We start from the raw sequence: 11,949 nt of genomic DNA, 5'->3' as shown, positions 1-11,949 counted from the left end.
TCTCTACTCAGTCACTAAAGCCCACTCCACTCAGTCACTGCAGCCCACTCCGCTCACTCACTGCATCCCTCTCCACTCAGTCGCTACAGCCCAAAATCTCAGTCACAGCAGCCCACTCCCCTCAGGCACTGCATCCCACTCTGCTCAGTCACTGCAGCACACTCCCCTCTGCCATTGCCACCCACTCCCCACAATCAATGCCTCAATCTCCCCTCAGTCATTGCAGCCCACTCCCCTCAATCAATGCCTCAATCTCCCCTCAGTCCCTGCAGCCCATTCACCTCAGTCACCGCAGCCCACTCCAGTCAGTCACTGCAGCTCACTCCTCTCAGTCTCTGGCTCCCCCAACCCTCAGTCACAGCAGCCCACTCTCCTCAGTCAGTGCAGCTCACTCCCCTCAGTCACTACCATCCACTCCCTCAGTCATTGCAGCCCTTTCCCCTCAGTCACTGCAGCCCACTCCACAGAATAACTGCATCCCACTCCCCTCAGTTACTGCATCCCACTCCCCTCAGTCACTGCATCCCACTCCCCTTAGTCACTGCAGCCCATTCCCCTCAGTCATTGCCACAAACTCCCCTCAGTCACGGCAGCCCACTCCTCTCAGTCACAGCAGCACAATCCAATTAGTCACTGAGTCACTCTCACCTCAGTCACTGCAGCCCATTACACTCAGTCACTGCAGCCCAATCCCCTTAGTCACAGCAACCCATTCCGCTCAGTCAATGCACCCCACTCCCCTCAGTCAATGCACCCCACTCCCCTCAGTCACTGCCTCCCACTCCCTTCAGTCACTGCAGCCCATTCGCTTCAGTTACTGCAGCCCAGTGCACTCAGTAACTGCTTCCCATACCTCTTAGGCACTGCAGCCCACTCCCCTCTGTCATAAACGCCCACTCCCTTCAGTCACAGAAGCCCACTCCCCTCAGTCATTGCAGCCCACTCCCCTCAGTCACTGCAGCCCACTCCCCTCAGTCCCTACAGCCCACTCCCCTCAGTCACTGCATCCTCTCCCCTCAGTCAATGCACCCCACTCCCCTCAGTCCCTACAGCCCACTCCCCTCAGTCACTGCAGCCTCTCCCCTCAGTCACTGCAGCCTCTCCCCTCAGTCACTGCAGCTCACTCCCCTCAGTCACTGCAGCCCACTCCCCTCAGTCCCTACAGCCCACTCCCCTCAGTCACTGCAGCCTCTCCCCTCAGTCAATGCAGCCCACTCCCCTCAGTCGCTGCCTCCCACTCCCTTCAGTCACTGCAGCCCATTCCCTTCAGTTTCTGCAGCCCACTCCAAGCAGTAAATGCTTCCCATACCTCTTAGTCACTGCAGCCCACTCCCCTCTGTCATAAACGCCCACTCCCTTCAGTCACGGAAGCCCCTCCCCTCAGTCATTGCAGCCCACTCGCCGCAGCCAATGCAGCCCACTCTCCTCAGTCCCTACAGCCCACTCCCCTCAGTCACTGCAGCCTCTCCCCTCAGTCAATGCAGCCCACTCCCCTCAGTCACTGCCTTCCACTCCCTTCAGTCACTACAGCAACTGCATGCCACTCCCCTCAGTCACTGCAGCCCACTAACCTCAGTCACTGCAGCCCACTAACCTCAGTCACTGCAGTCCACTCCACTCAGTCACTGCATCCCACTCCCCTTAGTCACTGCAGCCCGTTCCCCTCAGTCATTGCCACAAACTCCACTCAGTCACGGCAGCCCACTCCACTCAGTCACAGCAGCACAATCCAATTAGTCACTGAGTCACTCTCACCTCAGACACTGCAGCCCATTACGCTCAGTCACTGCACCCCACTCCCCTCAGTCCCTACAGCCCACTCCCCTCAGTCACTGCAGCCTCTCCCCTCAGTCACTGCAGCCTCTCCCCTCAGTCACTGCAGCTCACTCCCCTCAGTCACTGCAGCCCACTCCCCTCAGTCCCTACAGCCCACTCCCCTCAGTCACTGCAGACTCTCCCCTCAGTCAATGCAGCCCACTCCCCTCAGTCGCTGCCTCCCACTCCCTTCAGTCACTGCAGCGCATTCCCTTCAGTTTCTGCAGCCCACTCCAAGCAGCAAATGCTTCCCATACCTCTTAGTCACTGCAGCCCACTCCCCTCTGTCATAAACGCCCACTCCCTTCAGTCACGGAAGGCCACTCCCCTCAGTCATTGCAGCCCACTCGCCGCAGCCAATGCAGCCCACTCCCCTCAGTCCCTACAGCCCACTCCCCTCAGTCACTGCAGCCTCTCCCCTCAGTCAATGCAGCCCACTCCCCTCAGTCACTGCCTTCCACTCCCTTCAGTCACTACAGCAACTGCATGCCACTCCCCTCAGTCACTGCAGCCCACTAACCTCAGTCACTGCAGCCCACTAACCTCAGTCACTGCAGTCCACTCCACTCACTCACTGCAGCACACTCCGCTTACTCACTGCATCCCACTCCCCTCAGTCGCAACAGCCCAAAACCTCAGTCACAGCAGCCCACTCCCCTCAGGCACTGCATCCCACTCCGCTCAGTCACTGCAGCCCACTCCCCTTAGGCACTGCATCCCACTCCGCTCAGTCACTGCAGCCCGCTCCCCTCTGCCATTGCCACCCACTCCCCTCAGTCACGGCACCCCACTCCCCTCAGTAACTGCAGCCCACTCTCCTCAGTCACTGCAGCCCACTCCCCTCAAACAATGCCTCAATCTCCCCTCAGTCACTGCAGCCCAATCCCCTCAATCACTGCCTCCGACTCCACTCAGTCACTGCAGCCCATTCACCTCAGTCACTGCAGCCCATTCCCCTCAGTCACTGCAGACCATTCCCCTCAGTCACTGCAGCCCATGCCCCTCAGTCACTGCAGCCCATGCCCCTCAGTCACTGCAGCCCACGCCCCTCTTCTCTGTAGCCCTCTCTACTCAGTCACTAAAGCCCACTCCACTCAGTCACTGCAGCCCACTGCCCTCAGCCACTGCAGCACACTCCCCTCAGTCACTGCAGCCCACTCCCCTCAGTCACTGCAGACCATGCCCCTCAGCCACTGCAGCCCACGCCCCTTTTCTCTGTAGCCCTCACTACTCAGTCACTAAAGCCCACTCCGCTCAGTCACTGCAGCCCACTCCCCTCAGTCACTGCAGCCCACTCCCTCAGTCACTGCTGCTCACTCCCTCAGTCACTGCAGCCCAATCCCCTCAGTCACTGCAGACCATTCCCCTCAGTCACTGCAACCCACTCCACTCAGTCCCTGCATCCCACTCCCTCAGTCACTGCAGCCCACTCCCCTCAGTCACTGCAGCCCACTCCCTCAGTCACTGCTGCTCACTCCCTCAGTCACTGCAGCCCAATCCCCTCAGTCACTGCAGACCATTCCCCTCAGTCACTGCAACCCACTCCACTCAGTCCCTGCATCCCACTCCCTCAGTCACTGCAGTCCAATCCCCTCAGTCACTGCAGCCCTCTGCCCTCAGCCATAGCAGCACACTCCCCTCAGTCACTGCAGCCCACTGCCCTCAGCTATAGCAGCACGCTCCCCTCAGTCACTGCAGCCCACTCCCCTCAGTCACTGCAGACCATTCCCCACAGTCACGGTGCCCCACTCCTCTCAGTGTCCTTATCACTCTTCCTACATTCTGCTCATCCAGCCCCCCTCGGTCACTAAATCCCACACCCCTCAGTACGAGATGGACGAAGTGTTGGGACTGAAGATTTCAGCATTTACATTGGGTGCGCATTCTGACAACATTTTGGAGCACACTAGACTAATACTAGAGGTTGCAGACCCCTCTGGAATAGTGGATGAACATTCAACGGATTCGCAATGCGATTCTTCCTCGGGTTCCTGATTTGGGGGTGTCTTTGCATGTGCAACAAAGGAAGATTAACATGGGAGCATGCAGAGTGGAGAACACCCGAATAGGTCATCAGGCTGTTACTGGAGTCCGGAGAATGTCAGACTCCAGTCTTTATAAAACTCATTAAGGTACTACGTACAACTCCACTCAGTAACTAGATCCAACAACTCTGGCTCAATGCATCGCAGACCTGTCAGTCACTACAGCTCACACCCCTCAGTCACTGCAGCCCACTCCCCTCAGTCACTGCAGCCGATTCCCCTCAGTCACTGCAGCCCACTCCCCTCAGTCACTGCAGCCCACTCCCCTCAGCCAATGCAGACCACGCCCCTCAGTCACTGTAGCACATACTGTAGTGTATGTACCTTTAAGGGGAGAACTACTTTTTACAGCTCCTGTATACTGTAGTACCGGCAGTGACCACACCTGTATATAAACCCTGAGTAGTGATCTGTACGGTTAGTTTTAGAGTATCCCTCATCCAGTAAACACCTGTTGATTGTTCCCTGCAGTCTCTTGTCTAATTATTGAAGGAAACACAACATCAAGATACACGGATCTAACATTGGCGACGAGAAGATTCAAACCTACCTGCAACTCTGCATCACCTCCCAGGGATTCGCTCCTGGAGAACAGTGAAAGAAGAAGGCCGAGTCCAGAAGCACGGGCGTCGACCATCCAGCGGAGACTTGAGCATCGCAGGGGAGGCTGTTGTGAGCTGGGCTTGGTTCTCCAGTCACGGTGGTCCTGCTTAATGGGCTGGCAACAGGTACGGCGCAGACCCTTCCCGGACAGCGGCGGCTAGAGCCGACCGACGGCACAGAAAAGGCTGAGCAGCGTCAACGGGAGAAGAGAGAGGGTAGAGTGCACAGGGCGCAGCCGGTGTTCAGGACCGAGCGGCGTCGACGGGAGAAGAGAGAGGGTAGAGCGCACAGAGCACAGCCGGTGTTCAAGGGCCGAGCAGCGTCAACGAGAGAGAGAGGCACGCAAGAAAATGCACAGAGCGCAGCCGGTGTTAAAGGGCCGAGCTGCAGCGGAGAAGAAGGGAGAGTGCGGGTGACGCCATTTTGAGCTGCAGCAGAGAAGAAGGGAGAGCGCGGGAGACGCCATTTTGAGCCGCAGCGTAGAGGAAGGGAGAGCGCGGGAGATGTCATTTTGAGCCAGTCTAACCACACCCAAAAATGCTGAAGAGTGGCAGTATCACAGCGTTCGACAATGAAGTCGAAGATTGGACGACATATGTCGAACGCATTGAAGTATACTGCAAGGCAAATGAAGTGACAGATGACAAGAAAGCGCTGGTATTGTTGAATTCAATGGGTGCAAAAACGTATGGCTTACTGCGAAACCTAGTAACCCCAGAGAAGCCAGTGGAAAAGGATTTTGAAAACATAGTGTCAATCCTACAGGACCACTTAAACCCCACACCGCTGCTGATAGCAGAAAGATTTAAGTTTCACAAAAGGAACCAGCATAAAGATGAAAGTAATGCTGAGTATTTAACGGAACTGCGCAAGCTATCGAAACACTGCCAGTTTGGAACGGGACTAGCAGATCCTTTAAGGGACAAGTTTGTGTGTGGGCTTCAAAGTGAAGGAACCCAGAAACGGCTTCTATCAGAAAAGGATGTTACGCTGGACAAGGCTTTCAACATGGCAGTATCACACGAAGCAGCAGCAGGGGGCGTGGAAGAGATACAACGGAGACCGCAAGAATATGGCACAATTGAAATGTCATACGGAACAGTGAAGTGCTATCGCTGCGGCAGAACAACACACGACCATAAGGATTGCTGGTTCAAGGACCAAGTGTGCAGACAGTGTGGAAAAGTAGGACACATAGCAAGAGTCTGCAGGTCAGAAAAGAAAACCAGCAGCAAGAAATCTCCACAGGAGAAGTACAAGAAGGTACATAAGGTGACGGAGAGTAGTTCAGATGAACAGAAAAGTGATACAGACTCCAGAAGCAAGGAGCTGGGTTGTGTGAAACTACATAATGTGATCAAAACGGAGGATCACCAAACTGTCTGGGTCACGCTCAAGATAGCCGGAGTCCAAGTGAAAATGGAATTGGACACAGGATCAGCCCTAACAGTCATAAACCAAAGAGACTACAAGCGGCTATTCTCACGTATACCCTTGAGAGATACAGAGATCGTCTTGAAGACGTACACGGGGCAAAAAGTCTACCCAAAGGAAAAATAAGGGTGAACGTTATATATAACGGCAAGGAAACACCAAAAATGGACCTATATGTATTGCCAGAGGGAGGACCACCATTACTAGGACGTGAATGGATCCGATAGATACAGATAGATTGGCATTCCATACAAGCACTGATTGTAGATGCCAAAAAGGATGACGACGTCACACCTGGACGACTGTCAAAAATGCTAACTGACGCACAAGAAGTGTTCCAGGAGGAACTCGGGACACTAAAAGGCATAACAGCAATGATCGAAATAGAGGAAAATGCAAGCCCAAAGTTTTTTAACGCCAGACCGGTGCCTTATGCGATCCGCCCAGCCGTCGAAGCAGAGCTGGAAGGTTTGGAACGTTCAGGAGTACTGTCCAAAGTGGACTGGAGCGAGTGTGCTACACCCATCGTTCCTGTAATGAAGAGGTCATTGAGTAATACGCTTGGGGAACCAAAGCAGGTTCACATCTGTGGGGACTTTAAGGTGACAGTGAACCCAGTCCTTCACATGGTACAATATCCGCTTCCGCGGATTGAAGATATTTTCGCCTCGCTATCTGGAGGGAAACGCTTCACTAAGATTGATCTGGCCCAGGGGTACCTGCAAATGGAGGTAGAAGAAGCCTCGAAACAGTACCTCACGATCAACACTCATAAAGCTCTCTACCAATACAATCGGCTGGTGTTCGGGGTAGCATCAGCTCCGGTTATTTGGCAAAGGGCAATGGAACAAGTCCTGCAAGGGATTCCAGGGACCCAGTGTTATTTGGATGACATCCTGGTCACGGGCGAAAATGACAGTGATCACCTCACCAACCTGGAACAGGTGCTCACTAGATTGAAGGAATATGGGCTCCGAGCTAATCACCACAAATGCGAGGTTTCCAGAAGCAGATCTCGTATTGTGGCCACGTTATTGATGAAGAGGGGTTACATAAGTCCCCTGAAAAGATTGAGGCAGTAGTCAAGGCTCCAGCACCAGAAAATGTGTCACAACTGAGGTCGTTCCTCGGGCTGGTGAACTACTACCATAAGTTCTTGCCGAATTTGTCTACCGTACTGCACCCATTGAACACCCTACTGCAAATGGGGGTACCATGAAAGTGGAATGACGAATGTAAAAGAGCTTTCCAGAAGAGCAAAACATTGATCACATCAAAAGAGGTGTTGGCTCATTTCAACTCAGCACTACCAATTCGGTTGGCGTGTGATGCATCACCCTATGGCATTGGAGTGGTGCTGTCGCACAAATTCTGGGATGGCTCAGAGAGTCCAATAGCCTTTGCGTCACGATCACTAACCTCAGCCGAGCGTAACTGCACCCAGATTGACAGGGAGGCCCTCAGCCTAGTGTGGGGAGTGAAAAAGTTCAACTACTGTCTGCACGGGCAGAAGTTCACCTTGCTGACTGACCACCAACTACTTGTCTCCATATTTAATCCAGAGAAGGGCGTTCCAGTGATGAATGCGCAACGGCTACAAAGATGTTCCCTTTTCCAATAGGTGAACCAATATGAAATTGAATATAAGGGCACAAAACAGCACGGAAACGCTAATGGGCAATCGCGCCTGCCACTGCCTACTGCAGAGGAAGCACCAGCAGTGGACCCTGTCGAAATATTTCATTCGACTATAATTGAACACTTGCCAGTAACTAATGCTGATATAGAGAAGGAGACCCGAAATGACACAACAATCTCTCGGGTATATGACTTGACGGTGAAGGGATGGCCAACACATGGCGACTCACTGTTGCCAGCATTCTCATCCAGAAGAGAACAGCTGTCAGTATGCCAGGGGACCTTGATGTGTGGATCCCGAGTGGTATTTCCACCCAAGTCAAGGGAGAGAGTGCTCAATGAGCTTCACGAAGGCCATCTGGGAGGGGTGAAAATGAAAAGCCTTGCTAGGGCTTATGTGTGGTGGCCAGGGATCGATCAGCAAATCGAGGACCTGACAAAGGGCTGCTCAGGATGCCAGAAGGTCCAAAATGCACCACCACATGCCCCTCTACACCCATGGGAGTGGCCCTCATCTCCATGGCAACGGGTGCATATTGAATTTGCTGGTCCATTCATGGACTCAATGTTCTTAATAGCCGTGGATGCGCACTCCAAATGGCCTGAGATGATCAAAATGTCCTCCACCACAAAGGGAGAAAGCTATTGCAGTCCTACGGACCAAATTTCCCAGGAATGGCTTGCCAGAGCAGATTTGCTCTGATAACGGACCACAGTTTGTGTCCGAAGAGTTTCGGAAATTTATGAGAAGGAATGGGGTAAGGCATTACACATCCGCCCCGTATCATCCAGCCACAAATGGATTGGCTGAGAGGTTCGTACAAACCTTTAAAAAGGCAGTAAGGGCCATGTGCGATGACGACATTCCACTGCAGCATAAGTTGGACAATTTCCTGTTAGCTTACAGAAATGCAACACATGCAGTTACCAACCAGACCCCAGCCATGATGTTCTTTAACCAAAGGTTGAGATCTCGTCTGGATTTGCTCAGACCAAATGTACGAAGAAATGTTGAGAATAAGCAATTCCAGCACATCAATGAGAAGCCGACAAGGAGCTTCAATGTAGGGCAAACAGTCTTGGCCCGCGACTACCGAACAGAGAAATGGCAACCAGGAACGATATGCACATGGCAGTGGCCACTAATGTACACAGTGGATGTTGGGGAGAGCATTGTGAGATGCCATGTTGACCAGATCCTAGCGTCACAGGAACGAGTCAACCCCATGTCTCGCGTACCTGGTGATGAACCCGACATAATGGTACCATCTACCCCAGAAACAGTAGCATCGGAAGCTGATGAACCAACCGACGACAGGGGGGCAGAATCGCCTCCGCACCAAGAGCAAGACACTCAGGAAAGGCGCTATCCAGAAAGGATCAGGAAGCCGCCCGAAAGACTGAATTTATAAATGGACTATTTTCAGTTAATGTTGCATGTTAAAAGTGTTAACTGTTAAATGAATGTTATGGTACTGTTAATCTAAAAGGGGAGGAATTGTAGTGTATGTACCTTTAAGGGGATAACTACTTTTTACAGCTCCTGTGTACTGTAGTACCGGCAGTGACCACACCTGTATATAAACCCTGAGTAGGGATCTGTACTGTTAGTTTTAAAGTAACCCTCATCCAGTAAAGACCTGTTGATTGTTCCTCTGCAGTCTCTGTCTATTTGTTGAAGGACACCATACATCAAGATTCACAGATTTAACAATTACAATTAACACATTTAACATGCAACATTAGCTGAAAATAGTCTATTTATATATTCAGTCTTTGGGGAGACTTCCTGATCCTTTCTGAATAGCGCCTTTCCCGAGTGTCTTGCTCTTGGTGCCGAGGCGATTCTGGCCCCCTGTCGTCGGTTGGTTCATCAGCTTCCGATGCTACTGTTTCTGGGGTAGATGCGACCTGTACGCCGGGTGCATCACCAGGTACGTATGGGCGAGGCATGGGATTGACTTGTTCCTGTGACTCTAGGATTTGGTCAGCATGGCGTCTCACGATGCTCTCCCCAACGTCCACTGCGTACATTAGTGGGCCCTGCCGTGTGCATATCGTTCCTGGCTGCCATTTTTCTGTTCGGTAGTCGTGGGCCAAGACTGGTTGCCCTACATTGAAGCTCCTTGTTGGCTTTTCATCGATGTGCTGGAATTGCTTACTCTCAACATCTCTTCGTACGTTTGGTCTGAGCAAATCCAGACGAGATCTTAACCTTCGGTTAAAGAACATCATGGCTGGGGCCTGGTTGGTGACTGCATGTGTTGCTTTCCGGTAGGCAGACAGGAAATTGTCCACCTTGTGCTGCAGCGGAATGTTGTCATTGTACATAGCCTTTATTGCCTCCTTAAAGGTTTGTACGAACCTCTCAGCCAATCCATTTGTGGCTGGATGATACGGGGCTGATGTGTAATGCCTTACCCCATTCTTTTTCAAGAACCTCCGGAACTCTTCGGACACAAACTGTGGTCCATTGTCAGAGCAAATCTGTTCTGGCAAGCCATTCCTGGCAAAAATGGTCCATAGGACTGCAATAGTTTTCTCCGTGGTGGTGGAGGACATTTTGATGACCTCAGGCCATTTTGAGTGCGCTTCCATGGCTATTAAAAACTTTGAGTCCATGAATGGACCAGCAAAATCAATATGCACCCGTTGCCATGGAGATGACGGCCACTCCCATGGGTGTAGAGGGGCCTGTGGTGGTGCATTTTGGACTTTCTGGCATCCTGAGCAGCTCTTGGTCAGGTCCTCGAATAGTTTATCGATTCCCGGCCACCACACATAAGCCCTGGCTAGGCATTTCATTTTTACCCCTCCCAGATGACCCTCATGAAGCTCATTGAGCACTCTATCCCTTAACTTGGGTGGAATTACCACTCGGGATCCACACATCAAGGTCCCCCGGCACACTGACAGCTGTTCTCTCCTTGTCGAGAATGCTGGCAACAGTGAGTCACCATGTGCTGGCCATCCCTTCACCGTCAAATCATATACCCAAGACAGTGTCAGGTCATTTTGGGTTTCCTTTTCGATACAAGCGTTACTTACCGGTAGGTATTCAACTCTAGTCGAATGGAATATTTCGACAGGATCCACTGCTGGTGCTTCCTCTGCAGTAGGCAGTGGCAGGCGTGATAGCCCATCAGCATTTCCATGCTGTTTCGTGCCCTTATATTCAATCTCATAGTGGTGCGCCCCTAGAAAAAGTGACCATCTTTGTAGTCGTTGCACAGTCATCACCGGAAAGCCCTTCTTCAGATTAAAAATGGAGACAAGAGGCTGGTGATCAGTCAGCAAGGTGAATTTCTGCCCGTGCAGATAGTGATTGAACTTTTTCACTCCCCACACTAGGCTGAGGGCCTCCCTGTCAATCTGGGCGTAGTTACGCTCGGCTGAGGTTAGTGATCGTGACGCAAAGGCTATTGGCCTCTCTGAGCCGTCCGAGAATTTGTGCGACAGCACCGCTCCATTGCCGTAGGGTGACGCATCACATGCCAACCGAATTGGTAATGCTGGGTTGTAATGGGCCAATACCTCTTTCGATGTGATTAGTGTTTTGCTCTTCTGGAAAGCTCGTCTTCATTCGTCACTCCACTTCAATGGCACCCCAGTTTGCAGTAGGGTGTTCAGTGGGTGCAGTATTGTAGACAAATTTGGCAAGAACTTATGGTAGTAGTTTACCAGCCCGAGGAACGACCTCAGTTGTGACACATTTTCCGGTGCTGGAGCCTTGACTACTGCCGCAATCTTCTCTGGGGGCTTATGTAACCCCTCTTTATCGATAACGTGGCCACAATACGAGATCTGTTTTCTAAAGAACTCGCATTTGGGGCGGTTAGCTCAGAGCCCATATTCCTGCAATCTAGTGAGCACCTGCTCCAGGTTGGCAAGGTGATCACTGTCATTTTCGCCCGTGACCAGGATGTCGTCCAAATAACACTGGGTCCCTGGGATCCCTTGCAGGACTTGTTCCATTGCCCTCTGCCAAATAGCCGGAGCTGATGCTACCCCGAATACCAGCCGGTTGTATTGGTAAAGACCTTTATCGGTGTTGAATGGGAGGTATTTTTTTGATGCTTCTTCTACCTCCATTTGCAGATACGCCTGGGCCAGGTCAATCTTCGTGAAGCATTTCCCTCCAGATAGCGAGGCGAAAATATCTTCAATCCGCGGAAGTGGATATTGTACGGTGTGAAGGACCGGGTTCACTGTAACCTTAAAGTCCCCACAGATGCGAACCTTCCTTGGTTCCCCAGGCGTGCTGCTCAACGACTTTTTCATCACAGGGACGATGGGTGTAGCCCACTCGCTCCAGTCTACCTTGGACAGTACACCTGAACGTTCCAGACTCTCCAGCTTTGCTTTGACGGCTGGGCGGATCGCATAAGGCCTTAAAAAATTTTGGACTTGCTTT

Source organism: Somniosus microcephalus, unplaced genomic scaffold (assembly GCF_052327205.1).
Source record: "Somniosus microcephalus isolate GS21.2 unplaced genomic scaffold, FLI_Smic_1.0 unresolved_chr3, whole genome shotgun sequence".
NCBI lineage: Eukaryota > Metazoa > Chordata > Chondrichthyes > Squaliformes > Somniosidae > Somniosus > Somniosus microcephalus.
Note: the sequence above shows the minus strand (reverse complement) of the source record.